This window comes from Argopecten irradians, chromosome 6, assembly GCF_041381155.1.
Source record: "Argopecten irradians isolate NY chromosome 6, Ai_NY, whole genome shotgun sequence".
NCBI lineage: Eukaryota > Metazoa > Mollusca > Bivalvia > Pectinida > Pectinidae > Argopecten > Argopecten irradians.
Window position 1 is genome coordinate 18,354,825 of NC_091139.1, and position 19,697 is coordinate 18,374,521.

Below are 19,697 nucleotides of genomic sequence, written 5' to 3' on the forward strand. Positions count from 1 at the left end.
TGCGTCCAATCAATTGTCAATCGTGCCAATGTGAAAGACATCATGGTGTCGTTAGCACGTACACACAAGTCAGATAGATACAACTATTATATGATACGAGTCGCTAGTACTTGACACATATTATTTGAACCCGTTTTGTGTCCGTTCATAAAAGCCTTAGAAATGTAACGAGTTCCATATTTAGCTCGACATATACGTAAGAGTCCGGTCAATAACAAGACCAACTCGTCAATCGGTCAATATTCCGTTCTCATACCATATATTTTAACGAGTTTCCTTTGATGGCGCGAGTATATATGGGTAATACGACCCGGATACCATTGTTGACATTTGTATAACGTAATTAACTAGGTAATGCCCCGCCTGGTAGGTGGGTGTGTACCCGGTCAGCCACTGACCTCTGGTGGTCGGAGATCAGCATCATGCGCTGCAGTAAGTATGACATTCACATGTAGGTCAACACAGATTAGGTACAGCAAGGTTGACTTGATTGGTCAGAATGTCCTAAAATAGGGGTTCGTTGGGCTTTATCAAGAGGTCCAAGAGGCCTGTTTTGATATACTTAATGTCGTTTTGACAAGAGGTCAATGAGACCTGTTAGTTCCTGTATAATTGTTACCAAGAGGTCCACGAGACCTGTTAGTTTCTATTAATTGTCACCAAAGGGTTCATGAGGCTGTTAGTTTATGTTAAATTTCACCAAGAAGTCCGACTGTTACTGTTTTTTGTAATCAAGAGGTCGATGAGGCCTATTAGTTTCTTTTATTTTTCATCAAGAGGTTCATAAGGCCTGATGGTTTCTATATTGTAATCAAGAGATCAATGGACTATGCTACCTAAATTTGATCAAGAGGTCCATGAAGCTGATTGGTTTCTATTAATTAGGTGGTCCATATGGCATACTACTGTACTTTTAGTAGGTATACTTATAAAACTTAGGGTATTGGTAATAGACATGGAACATACCAATCACTCTGAAGCAAAAGGTTGAGAAGGTCTGTTCATTCTAAGCAAAGAGTTCATTCGACTTGAACATGTGGTTGATAAGGCCTGTAAGTTACTGATCATTAACATTTATCATTTCAGCTGTTCATTTTCATAAAAGGTTCAAATGGCATATAAAATACTGCTGATTCTTAAGGCCTGATCACCTGAAAGTCAAATGTTCAATGGGGCCAGCCCATTATCATCAGTTTGAAATTAAAAGGTTCACTGGACCTGCTCATTACACTTGTTAAGGGCTGTCAATATACTTCATTTTTCTAAGCTGGAATGCATTGCTTCATTAGGAACTTCAAAGATAAACAGTTTGATGCATCAACGACGCCATCTCCAAATTTCCTCAGTTTGTCAATGAAATTGTTCCTGTAGCAAGTACCATATTTGGACACTATTGTCCAATGTCTGACCAGCTATTTACCTGGTCACTGAGGTATACCGGTTGTGTACCTGTATGTCCGTTAGCGTTGTCACATCTAAAGAGTCGTCTCCCATAATATCCCCAAGCCAGTCGTAAAAAATACATAATAATTATAATCACAAATGAGCACTTTTCTGACAGCTTATATACAACAGGATAAAAACACTGGTATTACTTTGATGTATACACACATGCTTGATCTTTTTATAATTGATTCTTCACATCTGTAATAATTCCGAGGCAGCCAAGCATATCAGACATACCTGTGGCCTCTCATAACCTTCTTCTTCCCAGAAGGCCATATTTCTTATTCCTGTCTTGATAAGGTTCTGAGGACTTTGCTGGGTTATTTTTATTGAGGAGTTTGCCCAACATAAGTTGTTTTTGTGTTATTTTAACCTAGGAAATTTATTCACAGGAAGCTCTAAGTCGTCCAGGGTCACTGGTCTGGAGACTTAACTCTGACCGCATTGAGTCCAGTATGCATGCACCCCTAAGCTAATGTTAACTTACATAGTGCAAATAGAGAACAGCTAATATAAGGCTCAGATATGTACTGTCAAAGAGCTGAGAATGAATTGCACGAGATACTTTTAAGGTCGTATGACAGGAAACGTGTGTTCTGGTCCCCTTTTTCTGGAAACAAAAAACGATGACTCGATCAAAATTTATGTAATATACATCTGTTTTATTGTAAAATACCAGTACGTCAAAAATCTTGACCTGTCTGTTTTTAAGTTAAATTTATTTGAAGAATTTGGGGCCAGAAAATGTCACAATCTGTCTATATGACTATGAATGTCATAATTTAAAAATGTCTGTATTCTGGTCAAGAACTATTTATAAGCGTTAATAGGACTTTGAATGATGCAAATTATCCATGCATTTGTAAGTGTGATGATATTTCTTTTAATGTGTGCCTTAAGCTTACTGGTTCATTTGACTTTGTGTGTTGCAAGTTCTTTTCTTTTCTTTGAATGTTACACTCAGCCCAGCACACAATGACCTTCACAAGGTGCTTTCCCTTATATTGTAGTGTCATATCTAGTTAATTAGACTATGACGTCATACATTTAACTATGAATGTCATGATTTACCCGAGTGTGTGTGTCCCTATGATCACATGTGTCTATAATGTACACTATTCGTTGCCATGATAAAATGCATGTGTTGTTCATAAATGATATGAAAGCTTTCGCCTCCGATTCCCACAACCTCCAGAGATAAGACGATAGACAATACGTTGTACTTCCTGAGAACTTTTCATTCGGTCCTATTAAAAAAGCCATAGTACAAAGGTCCTTAGCATTTTTTTCCGGCATCAAAATAATTTTAATATGTTTGTAAAGTGTTATTCTCTCAGAGGTAGAGATTCTCGTTAAGTTAGTGGCCTGTGTGTCTATTTTGATCTAGCAGCAGTAAATTAAAACAACATGACTCTGTGTAGGGTTTATATTTGATTGTGAGATTGGAGTTACATCACGATGGATAACATATAGCGGAGATAGACAAGGACTGTATATAGTCCTCGACTGCCAATGTAAACCTTGGTGTAACACAATTACAAGTGTAGAATGTTGATAACGCTGAGGCTTAATTTGATGTTTTGATTGTGATTTGCCTATTAACAGCTTAGATCAATGATGTTCTAGATTTTAGCCATGAATGAGATTTGGAGAACCAAGGTCATTCTACCTTTAGAGATTATGAACAACATCATTTTGGCGACTTCGTGTTATAATGCATGTTGGAGAAAGTCAGTAAAAGTAGCCAGTCATACACAAATGTTGACAACCGTTTAATGTAGCAGCTACATTGTAGTTCATATTGATATTTGAAAGCAGCATAATTATGTTGATGCTTCATATAATAATTTGATTAATTTAATTTTTTTTTTAAATTTATGTTTCATTAGTGAACGGAACCCTGTGAAGAAATTTGGTACCTCAGCTCTAAAACCCCAAACAACTTTAATAATATACCCCCCCCCCCCCCAAATTAAATTTCCATGACATTTAGACAAGACCAGATGGGTTGAATGGTACCTGTCTCCTTATTTCTTATCCTCAACATTTTAAATATCCTGGTATGTATAATTAAAATGCTGATGTAAACGTAAGACAGGTACGTTTATCAGTTTATTAACCTGGTGTTATTTATTAAGTTATTTATTGCATCATAATCCATTCAGAAATCAGGTAATTATAACTCCAATCAGACCTCCCTCCAATCCCCTAATGATAAACCCCCCAGCTTTTTATTGGTATAGTAATTGAACCTATTATTGCAGTGATTAGGCAGCCAGAAAGGATATCATTTATTTACACACTTTGGTCACTGCTCTGGCTATATCCTAGGAGCAGGTGTTTGTGTGTGTGTGTGTTTTTTTTTACTATGGCTGAGGAAATATTTGCCTGGTGTTATGAATTCTTGACTGTATAGGCCATTGACCAGCTATCAGTCAATACTTTCGGGAGAATGACCACTCGGACATGCTGTCCTTTTCGCATCATGACCATATCGATACTGACCGCTACAGGAGTTTGACCTGATACTAATTAGCCATCATCTGGTTCAGATTTCTTCCTGGGATAAGTTGACCCTTTATGATAACTAAGAAATACAAAGCAAGAAACAAATCTGTATTGATTTAATTATTTACTGTACGTAAATAGATTCAGTGCATGTCAACTGTCAATTTACATAATGTTTTCCTTTGAAATTTTATTCTAGAATTTTGTGATATTCCAAGACTTCATAACAATATTACATAACAGTATTATTTTCCTTGAATTTCATTCCTAATATTTTTTTGATACTGTGTTATTCCAAGACTTATATTACAAATGACAACTCTGTATATATTACAATCTTACACGACAGTATTTTCAAATATTTTTAAAAACATAATTCAATTTAAAGTTGGAGAATTCCAGATGTTCGATGATAACAGGTGGTCTTAACTGCTGCCAGCAAAGAATTAAGGAGGACTGTGACATTACAGCTAATAATGTCAATGTCATGCCACCTCTTGAGCACAAACTCCGGCTAATTCTTGGATAATCACAAGACTTGGGTGACATCCAAACAGTTCCTTGCCTCCAGTTGATATACACAGTATTGTCTCTCTATATAATCTCCTTATCTCTGTAGGATGTGACCCTCAGCTGGTCAGATGTCCAGCTGCTGTACCATGTCACTGACCCCCTCACCATCGTTGCATCTAGGTCAGTCAGGCAATACTCTCATTTCAGAAATGTGGTTTTCCCCAAAAATGTATTTCCCTAGGTAAATTATCTGGCTTTGGCACAGAATGCGTGGCACAGAAACCGGTGAAGACCTTTTCTGCACTAGAAACATTATCGTAGATAAACTGGGAGGCTTCCGTCAATACCCTTACAGTTCAATATCTGGCATAGACTGTTAGTGTTTAGGCCTCTACAGACACCAGACTTTCAGGTCACTACACCTGCAAATAAAAATAAGGCAATTTTAGCAGTCATCTGTGATACAGGCTTCTCTCAGCTGTACAGAGAATATAGCTCTCCCCAACACCTAGGGAAAATCTCAATACACAGGCATTCACATGGAGGTAAACTCAATAAGGAAGAAAGCTCTCAATATAGAAAGAGGATTTTAATCCAGCACAGACAGCAGATTTCCTGAAAACATGAAAATGAAGAAACAAAGCTAGAAATTCAACAAAAATTGCACAAAACATTTGTCTATTTTTAGTAAATGACCATGACTTTTTGTTATCTGACCTAACACAATCTATAGCAAGTTTTTTTGTTTTTGTTTTTTTGGTGAGAGGGATTTGTACGAGTTTAATCCGCCCAAGGGATCTCAATAACACTGGAAAGTGAGTTTTCTATTTTTAGCAGTAGTGACCTTACCTTTTACCTTCAAACCTACAAAGCAGTCCCTGAAGCAAGCACTGCTGGTATGGAAGGAGTGAAGTATAAATAATCACACTGAAAAGTGAGTTTTCTATTTTTAGCAGTAGTGACCTTGACCTTTTACCTTCAAACCTACAAAGCAGTCCCTGAAGCAAGCACTGCTGGTATGGAAGGAGTGAAGTATAAATAATCACACTGAAAAGTGACTTTTCTATTTTTAGCAGTAGTGACCTTGACCTTTTACCTTCAAACCTACAAAGCAGTCCCTGAAGCAAGCACTGCTGGTATGGAAGGAGTGAAGTCAGTTAGAGCTAAGTTATCACACAGAAAACTTGAGCGGACGTCATATTGACACCGACATAGAAATACTTATATGGTGTCTGCATAAAATTCAGGCAACATAAGAGCAAGATATTTAGATTTCTTTTACTTTTAAACTAAATGAAGTTCAAGCTTCCTAAGGACAAAGACATAGTCTAACTAAAACCATGTATCAGAATCATATCATTCAGCCAGATGGCCATCAAGGAAACCGAATGGCACAGAAACTAAGATACAAAACCTACAGAAATTCAGAAGCGTTGTTTCAATCCTTGTGGTGACCGACCTTGACAGATGAATTATAGAATTTATTCTCCGACATGACCTTTGACCTTTAATAATGACGATCATATCAAAGCCAAGGTGACAATATAACCTGTCCTTGCCAATAATTTCTGGCCCCCATACAACACATCAATTTTTTATTCAATTTAAAGCTTGGTTGGTCTATGTGGTTACCAGAAAATTCCACGTACAATGGGACATCCCCTTTCTGAGCAGATGGAGCAGCAGACATCAAAACATGCGAAATGACTATTATAAGAATCTACACTGCCAAGCATCAGACTGCAGGAAGGAAACACGTACACAGACTTGTAACATTAATGATATATTAAACCATTTTTTTTGACAATAAACATTTGCTTTGATTACTTTTATTCCCTACTGCTGCAATGGAATGGAAAAAATTAAAATGTATATCATGGCAATGGTTTGGAATGAGAGCACATGGTCTGGGAGCTGCATGCTTGGCATTGGTGAGATGAACCGAAACAGGGGAGGGGAGGGGGTAGATATATGTCTGTCTCTGCTCTTATCATATCCCTAAACATCAAACTTATCAAACGGCTTCCTCTTGTTTCAAACCTCTTTTAATAACCATACAATAATAAATGAAACATCTGCAGTTGGAGCAGAAAAATCTCTAAATCAGTCCTAGACACAACAGGAGCTTTGGGTCATAACTCTCTTTATAGAACAATTAAAAGTGTCCAGGTTATCATCAACATATCTACTACAGCCATAATGAGTAGAATAGTCTATAATCTACCTAAAACTTAACTAATCAGCAATTGCTGTATTTTACAGGTTTCCTATAGAGTTGGTCAAACACAGGCTTTCTATGAGGATTGTAACATCAAGACAGATCACTTTGGACAAGGTGTCAATGATATGCAATTTTTATATAGAATTAGTCACAGGGGCTGCGGTGGCTGAGTGGTTAAGATAACCCATCATATTACCACAAGCCCTCCACCTCTGGGTCATGAGTTTGGGTCATGAGTTTGAATCCCAAGTTGGGCAGTTGCCAGGTACTGACCGCTTGTCAGTGGTTTTTCTCCACCATAAAACCTGCCATGTCCTTACATGACCCTGGCTGTTCATTAAGCATTGAACGTCTTGCAGTTGGCATTCATATTGGCCAGTTGGCATTCATAGCCAAAATGAATGCCAGCTGGACAGAGGCAAATTCCTCTGGATTTGCCTCTGTCCAGTTGGCATTCAAATGATGTTCAATGCTTATTTTTACATTTGATTACAATTTTATGTTGAAATACCAAGGGATTTTGCATTTATAATGAATTCATTAACACCTAGGATGGAACATAGCCATTTTCCATGATTGCTGGCATGACACTTGTAACGTCACAATGATAATGACATCATAATGAGCGATTGCACTTGGTAAGGTTACATAGTGGGATTGCAGTGAAAATGCAAATATTAGGACATAAATCTAAACTAACCAAAGTATGGGTCACATTAGAACAGTTTTATTATAGTTTGGTTATACTATACAGGTTTTCGCTTTTTGGTCATATTATACAAGTTTTCTATAATGTTCATAACATCAGACAAGTATTCTTTATGTTGATCATATAAGAAAATTTGTCGGTCATCACAAGTCGATTTTCTAGTCTTGTTATTACACAGGTTTTCTATATGGTCAGTCATATTGTACAGGTTTTTTTTATATGGTCAGTCATATTGTACAGGTTTTTTTATATATGGGCAGTCATATTGTACAGGTTTTCTATATGGTCAGTCATATTGTACAGGTTTTCTATATATGGTCAGTCATATTGTACAGGTTTTCTATATGGGCAGTCATATTGTACAGGTTTTTTTTATATGGGCAGTCATATTGTAAAGGTTTCTATATATGGTCAGTCATATTGTACAGGTTTTCTATATATGGGCAGTCATATTGTACAGGTTTTCTATATGGGCAGTCATATTGTACAGGTTTCTATATATGGTCAGTCATATTGTACAGGTTTTCTATATGGTCAGTCATATTGTACAGGTTTTCTATATGGTCAGTCATATTGTACAGGTTTCTATATATGGGCAGTCATATTGTACAGGTTTTCTATATGGGCAGTCATATTGTACAGGTTTTCTATATGGTCAGTCATATTGTACAGGTTTTCTATATATGGTCAGACATATCGTACAGATTTTTTATACGGTCAGTCATATTATACAGGTTTTCCATATGATCAGTCATATTGTTCAGTCATTTTTGTAACTTTCATAATAGACATGCTTCATATGGTGTAGTTCTTTATACAAGTGTTTTTTTCTTCTGTACCGTAACATTTGACTCGGATATTGAGTTAAGATTTGACCTTTACACTTTTGATATTACCTTTACCCTATGAAGTCATACCTGTAGTATGATGTATTTATGAGGTCAACGGGTCCACAGAGGTAACTAGTAGTCGGCCAGAGGAAATACCCAAATGTAATAGAGATCGGCACTGCCCGTCTGCTGATGGAACTCTATATTGGATTTTACAGATGGTCTATGGCGGCCAAATTGTCCACTAGGCCATCCCCAGACATGTGAGCCAGTACCCTAACACACTTATGTTTTATTATTTCATCAAGGGCTAACAAAGACATTACCTTTAGATATATCGGCCACTAAATTCAATGCTTCCCTAATAATAAAAGCAATCTTTGGTGTTCCTTGTCTCTCCAAACATTTTTCTGTTCCAAATTGAAGTTAAGAGTTATTGACCGGATAGCATGACTCACGACAAAAGAATTGGTCCCTAAATCGTGTTACATCACAGCCCTAGCCAACATATTAATGCAGATCTAGCTCATACACATTGGTCAATTTCACTTTTTATATAGAGGTCAAACTTCAGGTCAAACTGACCACCAAGTTTAAATTGAGAGCTAATACATATCTTGGCTAAAAGTTGATGTTAAAAGTTCAGTGACTTGGCCTATGAAAGCAGAAATGCCAGATTTAACCTTGAGATGGAATTAACAGCATCACTAATATTTTCTGATTTTACATTCAACAGAACAACATAAGTCTTCTTTTTTCAAACAGTTTTGACTTGATAGACACCATGAAGCAGGCACCAGACGATCAATTTCAGGTATCAACCTTAGCCATCAAATTTCTTACCTTCAAAACTAAAGAGTTACACCTTTACATGGGGTTTCGTAGGAAACTGCAAAGTTTAACTATTATCCAATAAAATGCCAGAGTTGTTGATTTAATGGTTACATGTTTTCTGTTATGTCATATGACCTTGACGCCAAACATCTGATTTCCCGTCCAACATGCTGTTTTTCGTAGTTTTGATGGTGGCGGATCTGTTGAACTGTGTATTCATGCTAAGTTGTCTAAATGTTATATATCATGAGGATTTCAGTCATTCTCCTACCTGTTTTTCGTAGTTTTGATGGCGGCGGATCTGTTGAACTGTGTATTCATGCTAAGTTGTCTAAATGTTTTATTCGTAGTTTTGATGGTGGCGGATCTGTTGAACTGTGTATTCATGCTAAGTTGTCTAAATGTTATATATCATGAGGATTTTAGTCATTCTCCTACCTCAAATTAAGTTAAGGTCAAGGTGAAGAGTAGAGGCACTCCCCCAAAGTGACATTGGAGAGAGATGGTGGTAAATTATTCCAACATAATTCAATACTTTTACATGACCCAGTTACTCTGGATATTAACCTAGGACTTTGATAGTCATATCATAACCATCAGAAGGTATTGACCTATGACATGAAACATTGACCTATGACCTGGAGAAGACCTTTGACCCAGATGTTTGCCTAGTATAGGTGTACTAGTGCAGGTGATATATAGGATGCATTTGTTTAGCCCGTACTCTAGATTATGTCTGGGTCTTGTCTGGTATGCTAAGATTGATACCCTACTAACAGGAAAATGGAACTACATTTCTTTTATGATATAAAGTGGAGTATATATGAAATCAATCACTTGTACTCAATACTGTCTGACCTAGGGTGGATCAGACACAAGGTCAAGTCTGCACCAATATATCTATTTATAATCCAAGTAATGGAAACTAAGTAGGCCACAGCCTCCCACTGAATCAAGTGTGTGGTTCTCCATTAACATCTCAATACAGCTCCACACCAGATTGACCAATTCAAATACTGCACCCATGGCTTGAGGACAGTAGTCTCCCCTTTCCTGCCCTGTAACTATGCACCTATGACCTGAGAGCTGTAGTCTCCCCTTTCCTGCCCTGTAACTATGCACCCGTGACCTGACAACAGCAGTCCCAGACAGAGAGGTTTATTTGACTACATAATCAGATCTGATTTAAACATCCACACAAGCCCTTTTATCCAATACATCTCCACCTTAACTTTAAATTCAAACTTTTATGACATTGCTGAAATATGTTCCACTCAGCCCTGCCAGAGATCTTAACACTTCAAGTGTTGATCTTGTGAAGTTGGATTTTTTACTCAAAGTAGAATTGGGCAACTAGACATGTTGTTGGCCTTTTTACATAGCTTTTAAATAGATGTACTTCAGCTCAGTGGGGTAGAAATTTAAGGCTGCCTCATCAGTTACATACTCTCATGAAGACTTTGTCCTTCACATTGTCAAGGTCACAGCCTGTTCCAAATACATATAACTTACCTCATTAAGGGGAATAGAGGGTGGGTAGTGGAGGACGTTGTCAAGTAAGGGTGTCCTAAGTCCTAACTGTCCTAAAATCAGGTCTAATATAAATGTGGTCTCTAATCAAGGTAACGAAGGACATCCTAATATCAGAAGGACAACATATGTTATTCTTAAACCAGGTAGATTAAGTTGTGCCATTTGAATTATAGATGCCAGTAACATGCAAATGCTTTTTTTTTTTTTTTTAAATTATAATTATAAATTCATGTTAAATATGGACCCGTCTCAAACTTGATACAACAATGTTGAAATAATTCTGCTTCGATATCCTTCCCAACTTAAACCTTTCATTAAGTCAATAAAGTAGGGTAGCAGTGGAAATGATAATTATTGATTTGTTTAATAATACTGGATTATTATAAAAGAACTAGGATTGAGGTGTTGTTCATCTAACTTCAGGTAAACATCAAAGTTCATTGTCCTTGAGATCAATACTGAGGTCAGAGCTATATCACAACAGTCTAATTATGGTATATCTCCCGTATTGGACAGAAGTGACATGTCCGTTTGAAGAACGTTCACCTGTAGTAAGTCATCAAAAATCCCTTGAGATAGTTCTCTCCCACCAAACGGAATATCAACACAGAATATTTACTGTGCACATAAACCGTGTGTATTATAGTTGGAGTTTGTCACATTGAACTGTTAATTACTAACATATCTATATTCTACATATAACAGCAATTGTCAACACTACAAGAGGGGTGACGACCGAGTCAGCGTTCACACCTACTGTGTACCCTAGAGATCGAGGATCATCGACATCCTAACTCTTCCCAATGCGGGAATTCCAAATAATTGATCTGTCAACCAAAGCCTAAACTTCTGCAATTTTTATTTTTTAATGAGGAAAAACAGTTTCCAAATGCATTTAAGCTGGAATAATTGTGAAGTTTCTCTCTCCTCGTCTGCGACTTGTCTGACGGCTCCGTCTGGGGTCCCCCACAGTCTGAGGTTCGTCTCAGACAAAACGCTTCGGGCAAATCAAAGATTCGGCTATTAAGGTACTTCCTGTGGACAATGACAGATGACCACTGCTAAGGTCACAAAGGTAGACAATTACGGTCAATGGTTAGAGGCTTTAGAAATCAAGAAGCTTAAATCTTTTGAGGGTCTGAAGTCAGCTGTGGAATTTCCCCCCTTAATGAGCCCCACTTAAAGATGTCCTCTGTCTGGCTAGGAATTCTATTCATTAGGCTTTGACAGGTACATTACTCATCACAAATCAATACTGCAAACTCCATGCCACTGTTTCCTTTTTTTCTAGCAGTCTGCCCCTTCCCTTGTCCCCCTCCCTCCCCCCTAGTAGGGCCTCCTCCTACTCTTTCCCTAGTGCCTCCCTAATGAAACTAACTATAACTAGTCTGTATGGATAAGTCAGGTTAAGAAATGACAACAAAATCGAATTGTTATACATTTATCAATAAATCACATGTATGAAATAATGTCATTTGAAACATATTCAATGACATCAATTATTTTGAAAATACCTGTTAATATACAGTGCTTATATAATCATCATTCCTTTTTGCAAATACCTACCAAAGGCTTTTATAAACTTATCAATAAATTTTATACATACCCTCTGATTTATGAATGACCTTGACCTCTTATTAGATACCCATGATAATACTACTGACCATAAATGATCCTAGCATTTTTTTAATTCACAAATAAGTTTGACATTCCTCTGATCTATCAATGACCTTGACCTTCCATGAACCTATTAATAAACTCAGATTTATATCTGAACTTGCAAGGAAATTCTTCTAATAAGATTATCTTTATAATTTTCATACCTATAAATGACCTTGACCTATCACTCTTTCACAATTCTCTGACCAATCAATGACCTTACAGGTGCCATCAAATTGACCTATATTTTGATTTTAAATATTAATAAGAAATCATGTAAACTGACAATTGATTGTAATGTTTAACATAATAAGAACAGGAATCTAGCGGATAAGATCTGACCCCGGGGGTTAAGGACGGCTGCTCCAACCTGATCAGACCCCGGGGGTTAAGGACGGCTGATCCAACCTGATCAGACCCCAGGGGTTAAGGACGGCTGCTCCAACCTGATCAGACCCCGGGGGTTAAGGACGGCTGATCCAACCTGATCAGACCCCAGGGGTTAAGGACGGCTGATCCAACCTGATCAGACCCCAGGGGGTTAAGGACGGCTGCTCCAACCTGATCAGACCCGGGGGTTAAGACCTGATCCAACCTGATCAGACCCCGGGGGTTAAGGACGGCTGCTCCAACCTGATCAGACCCCGGGGGTTAAGGACGGCTGCTCCAACCTGATCAGACCCCGGGGGTTAAGGACGGCTGCTCCAACCTGATCAGACCCCGGGGGTTAAGGACGGCTGCTCCAACCTGATCAGACCCCGGGGGTTAAGGATGAATGCTCCAACCTGATCAGACCCCGGGGGTTAAGGAGTGGATCGACGTTGATGCTCCAACCTGATCAGACCCCGGGGGTTAAGGACGGCTGCTCCAACCTGATCAGACCCCGGGGGTTAAGGACGGCTGCTCCAACCTGATCAGACCCTGGAGGTTAAGGACGGCTGCTCCAACCTGATCAGACCCGGAGGGTTAAGGACGGCTGCTCCAACCTGATCAGACCCCGGGGGTTAAGGACGGCTGCTCCAACCTGATCAGACCCCGGGGGTTAAGGACGCTGCTCCAACCTGATCAGACCCCGGGGGTTAAGGATGAATGCTCCAACCTGATCAGACCCGGGGGTAAGGTTAGGATGAATGCTCCAACCTGTGATCAGACCCCCGGGGTTAAGGATGAATGCTCCAACCTGATCAGACCCCGGGGGTTAAGGATGAATGCTCCAACCTGATCAGACCCCGGGGGTTAAGGATGAATGCTCCAACCCGAGGCCACCACAGACAAGGTGTGTCACGGACCACCTTAACAATTCTTTAAGATTTGTTTGTCACACGTCCTATCACCTGTCACATCTAGAGCTCTTCTACACCTGTCTATTTCCTCGTTAAGGTAAACTAACAGTAATTGTGTATGATATGATTATGAAGGTATGCAATATATCTATTTCATTATTAAAAAACAATTTTGATAAATATGTCTGTTTACAATATTATGCTGAATCTATTGATCTAGAATATTTGTTATATGTGACTGAAAGCACGTTGATTTTTAGTGCAATGAAATTTTAACACAAATGGAAAAATGTCAGCACAATAACAAGTTTATGAATTTTTTTGATTTAATATCAGAAAATGCAATTGTGACAACAAATCTGGCATGAAAACAGCTGAAATAAAATACCACTTAAACCTGTCATTTACAGTATATAACATGTATCAATATATCCAAATTTATTAGATTAAAGAAATATTAAAAAGCTTACTCGTTATAGCTATGGAGTGTAATCAGTACGAGCTACATATTTTGATATCCCTCCCTATATCTCCACCAGGTCACTATTTTCATCACCGAGGCCTGGTTGTCTGGATTTGGAAGTGGGCCATTAGCTGAATTTTAGGAGCCAGAAAGTTTAATGACTCCTATTTTAGGTATAGTGTTAGCCTCAACAGCACTAATCGGTACACAACTAATAATTGAGCTAACTGCATCGCTGTGTCTACCGTTAACATCTTATCTAATACATCTTTCTTATCCTACCTCTCACAATATCTTTTTACCTAACTTCTTTATAAACCCTCATTTCCCCGAGCATTTTGATATTTTTGATTATTTTTTAGACCTAATGCGTTATCGGAATAATTTTTCTTCCTTTCTAGTACTTTTTCAAATGAATTCATGAATGAAATGAGTTTCCGTGCATCGGGATCCAAAAGTACACAGATATATCAAATTATCGCCGGGGAAATCTACCAAAAATCTTGATTACATGTAAGAGGTCTCCAAAACATGAGCTGGCTCTAACGCTGTAGCGAGGGTCATGTAATACACACACATACACATGCACTCGGGCACTGCACCGAAGGGAGGAAATCCCTGCCATCAGATGCGAACTCTCCTGTGTTAAGTCTGCCGACGCTGACTTTGATGTGTGAACTCTGTGTGAGTACACCCCAAAAGACTTTCTACCAACTAAATGTGTTACACTAATTTTGTGATCACGAATTATCAGGGAAAATCTGACTTAGTACACCTGTACAGGTATATCTAGTGCACGCTTACAGCACTTACCTACCTACAGGTGAGGTACAGGTGAGGGTGGAAGAGGAGGAAGGGGAGGTTGGGGGGTTGGCTAGGGTGTAAGGAGGTTGATGGTCAAGGTAAGGGCGGAGATGAGGGGTCGTCTAGGGTCACTGAGCAACATGTTTAACATGACAGGTGTTTGGCAGGTAAAATACAAGATAAACGAGCTTTAACGAGCAGTTACACCTGTGGATACAACAGGTAGTGCACAAGATCAATTATTAGTGTAATAGGATATGTTACACATCTGTTATCAGACAGACAAGTCTAGGGGGTGGTGGTAGTGTCTGATGGGGGGAGGGGCTGACCTAGATACGTGGAGGGAGAGGGAATCACCGAGGGTTGATGGGTAAAAAGGATGATAGGGGTCAGTGATGTAGAGGGCTAATGGGAATTAGGAATGGTATGGGTCAGTGTTGGAAAGGGTTTGATGGGCAATAGGAATGGTTGGGGTCAGTGATGGAGAGGGCTGATGGGAATTAGGAATGGTAGGGGTCAGTGTTGTAGAGGGCTGATAGGAATTAGAAGTGGTAGGGGTCAGTGTTGTTGAGGGCTGATGGGAATTAGGAATGGAAGGGGCAGTGTTGTAGAGGGCTAATGGGAATTACAAGTGGTAGGGGTCAGTGTTGTAGAGGGTTTAATGGGAATTAGGAATGGTAGGGGTCAGTGTTGTAGAGGGCCGATGGGAATTAGGAATGGTAGGGGCCAGTATATGGAGGGGGCCAGTATTGGAGAGGGCTGATGGAAATTAGGAATGGTAGGGGCCAGTGTTGGAGATGGCTGATGGAAATTAGGAATGGTAGGGGCCAGTATTGGAGAGGGCTGATGGAATTAGGAATGGAAGGGGCCAGTATTGGAGAGGGCTGATGGAAATTAGGAATGGTAGGGGCCAGTATTGGAGAGGGCTGATGGAAATTAGGAATGGTAGGGGCCAGTGTTGGAGATGGCTGATGGAAATTAGGAATGGTAGGGGCCAGTATTGGAGAGGGCTGATGGGAATTAGGAATGGTAGGGGCCAGTATTGGAGAGGGCTGATGGAAATTAGAAATGGTAGGGGCCAGTATTGGAGAGGGCTGATGGGAATTAGGAATGGTAGGGGCCAGTGTTGGAGAGGGCTGATTGAGATACAGGAAAGAGTGGGGGTCAATGGCTGTAAAGGAGGGGTGATAGGCTTACAAGGACATTATCCGGATCAGAGAAGGGGTATAGGGATACAGGGAGGGGTGGATTGGGGTATTAGTGTCTGGAGAAGGGTCTATGTGAGATACAGTGAGGGGTCAAGGTCAATGTATTAGTGAGGGGTCAAGGTCAATGTATTAGAAAGTGATAATGGGTATATACAAGGAGAAGTAGGGGTAGGTGTTTTAAAGCAGGGGGTAGGGATATATGCAAAGGGTGTCAGATTATTTCTGTAGGTGGGCAAATAGAGCAAATATTATAAAAGAGGTGGGATAGAGGGTTAATATTTTGGGCACACAAGGAAGGCACATTCAAGAAGTGGGATCATAATTTGATCAGATAGGCAGGGGTACCAACAGAAACAGGAAAGTATGTTCAATACTAAATTGTCTGTGGGAGGGAAGTCTATTGTTATCTTGGCAGGGTGTATTCTGTACATATTTCTGAGCTATTGAGGAATGCATGTTTACATTAAACGAAATTAGTGTTTTACATTTTCTATTACTATAAAAGCTATTTTGTCTGCATTTAAACATCAAAGGAATGACTTGGTGGTTCATCCTGACCGGTGTACTGTACCTCCTGTACCCCTGCCTTACATATCACATACACACGGGGTCCAAACCCATTGACAACTCGACATTAATTCACGACACCATTATCTACACCTTCAACATTTTGTAAAAACGGTATCATTAATGTACGTTATGTATCGTGTAAGATCAAAGCGACACCAAGTATTTATACGACTTCGTTTATGGGCAGAAATCAACAAGAAAAGACCTATATGTCTATGATAGATAAACCATGGGGTCTGGGGCTGCATCCGGTACCCGATTGTCAGACGACCTAGGACACCGGCAGACGACCTACGACATCATAGATACCCCGCCAGATGAAAGAGGAAGTTCTAATGTATAACAATTATCGATCAATAGGTGTTTTGACACTTAAATAGGTCAGAATGTACATTCTAGCTGTTTACATCTATTTATTCAAATCAGATTCAGTATAAATATAGATGATAGCATAGAAATTAAAATAGATATAACGGCTATAAATTTTAATGGTAATGAGTGGGGTGTACTGCAGGACCCTATATCTCTCTAGCTTCATAGCATTTCCAGTCTGGAGGATCACTCCGAGTCGCTTCATTAATAAACACACTTGTTCACCTTCAGGAATGGAGCAATTCATTCATACATCTCGTCATCATCATCCTCTAGGTAACAACACAAACATCGCGTCGACATCTCAATTGTTTTTTTTAACATACTGAATAAACAGCAGATTCTTGTCAATACAAAAATGCATTAAAATGATTTACCTGAAACCTAAATTAATCATTCATTTCCTGTCATAAAAAAAAATTGCCGAAGAGAGGAAAAGTCTTTGGAAGGAATATGCTTAATCCATTATTAAAGAGAAATTGGTGTTGTGTGGTCTGAGTAATGTGGTCCAGGGTTGGTCCGGTGGAGGGGGGAGAGGGAGGGCCCTCCAGGTATAACTACTGACACCTGTCAAATCTGTTTAGGGGGAGTGAGGGAGGAGGTGAACAGGTAGACACAGATATTTTGGTGAATCTGTTTGGGAGGGCTGGATATCAGGGGGAATAGGGTACTCCAGGGCCAGCCAGTGCCTCACCACTCCTGAGCCCACAATGTACTCATCTCAATACCAACTTACCAAACGACATCTCCATCCCTCAGTCTTTTGCTATTTGTGTGTTTGTATTTGTTTTTACATACTATTAATAGCCAGGGTCATTTAAGAACATGCCAGGTTTAAGAGGTGGAGAAAAACCAGAGTACCATGAGAAAAACCACTTTTGTCACCTTCTTGTTTGTATGTAGTAGATCATTTTGCAGATGATTATCCTCCCTCAGTCCTACTTTGATATTGTACTTAGTGCATCATTTCTATGTAGCCAGTATAAGTGTTAGTAGTCTCTCTCAGTCAGACAGTACTTGATTGATCAGGTACCATCTCATCCTGTTACTTCTGTCAGTGTTGTGATTCACGACATATCCATCAGAATACGATTTAACAAGAGGCCCATGGGGCATGTGGTTTTATTAAGACTATCACTGATGTAAGAACATTTGGCAGACAACACATCTGTAATTGTACTTAATATGATAGAACTATAGTCTCATGTCCATCCATTATAAGCAAGATTCGTCTTTTATGATAATATTTCTAAAGTTTGAATGAGTAAACATTTCAATAGGACTTTACTTAAACAGTAGTCATGAGTCAGAGTGAACTCTCTCTTGAGCAACTGAAAAGGGTTAAATTGGTTTTTTTTTTTTGGTTGCCATGGCGATTTTGGAATGACAACATATATAATGATTTACTTGCCAGGTCAATATCATGATATATATCAGTAATTTTGAAGAGAATCACCTCACAGATGGAATCAGATTCAACTTTGAAAGTTGTCGAGCTGCGAAGTTTGAAACTTTAAAAGTAAACATTATAGCCATGAACAATGGAACCATGCATGTAAAATTTGAGAAATATCCGTGCTGTACTTCTAAAGAAGTAGCGTTAACATGCATTGTATATGGACGGACAGCAGACCACGGACGAAAGGCGATTTGAATAGTCTACCATCTGATGATGGTGGGCTAATTAAACATAGCTAGAAGGGCGATATAAATTTAAAATCAAGAAAAGACAAAATTCTAGGTCATTTTTCTCCGGTTCATATGAAAAGTTATTAATATAGTCTACGGTAATGCACCGTAATTTATAATGATATATTTTATAGCCTGTAAGGTGTTTAGCTCCTAACAATTGATATGTCTTATGCAGCCAAACTTGGCTTTTTTCCACACCTGAAAAATACAGACAAGTAAATCATCACCAACTTTATATAGGTATGAGTAGGCAAATCATGTGTTCTACCACCAATTAACCAACACCCTGCAGACACTTATCATTATAAACAACAGAGTGGTAATGGCAGCCTCCTCTTGGGGTCAGACACTGTATATGTGACGGTGTCAAGGTGTAACAAATGTCAATAAGTATTTTAGGTTTACACTCTCATATACCTGTGTACTTACTTGTTTATTTTTACTGCAGACTCATTTTGTTTTACATTCTATAGTCAACGTAAGGATAAGCCTGCTGGTATTTAGAAGGAAAGCCAGAGTAACCAGAGAAAAACCATCTATCTATGGTCAGTATCTGTCAACGGCCCCATGTCACTTGGTCACAGCAGTCACTCTGCACTCACTGTCTTAACTAAGAAGTAATTTTACTCTAGCTTAGCACAGCTAGAATTTATGCATTCCGTTTTAATTTTTTTCTATTTCTATAGTGAGTTATTATAGCTAGACCTTGTGCATATATTGTCTACAAACATACATACAGTTTTTTATTTTAAACATCTAGAAGTATTTTATATAGTTTTTAATTTTAAACATCTAGAAGTATTATATATATATTGTTACCATACACTCCTGTAGCTGGACGGTGTTTGTACTGTATAGTCAGACAGAGGGTAAATATAGTGACTACAGGTACTTAAGATGAGAAGGAATAGATAAAACACATGTAGCGCCGACCAGGAGCGGAGGTCATTCAAGGTTTACACACATTACCAAGTATTGACCAGCAGGCCCAAGTCACTGACTTCTCAACTCCAGTACACCGGACATCTGGCCTCTAATTTACATTTGTGACA

General features: G+C 38.9%; 1 long non-coding RNA gene across 9 annotated transcripts in view; it reads right to left on the bottom strand.

Moving 5' to 3' along the window:
- Positions 1 to 4,055: 4,055 nt before the first annotated feature.
- Positions 4,056 to 19,697, bottom strand: part of LOC138325210 (uncharacterized) — a 147,789-nt gene continuing 132,147 nt past the window's right edge. For all 9 annotated transcript variants that reach the window (XR_011208738.1, XR_011208741.1, XR_011208740.1 and 6 more), the window contains one exon: positions 4,056 to 4,889. This is a non-coding gene — a long non-coding RNA (uncharacterized lncRNA). The remainder of the gene's footprint in view (positions 4,890 to 19,697) is intronic.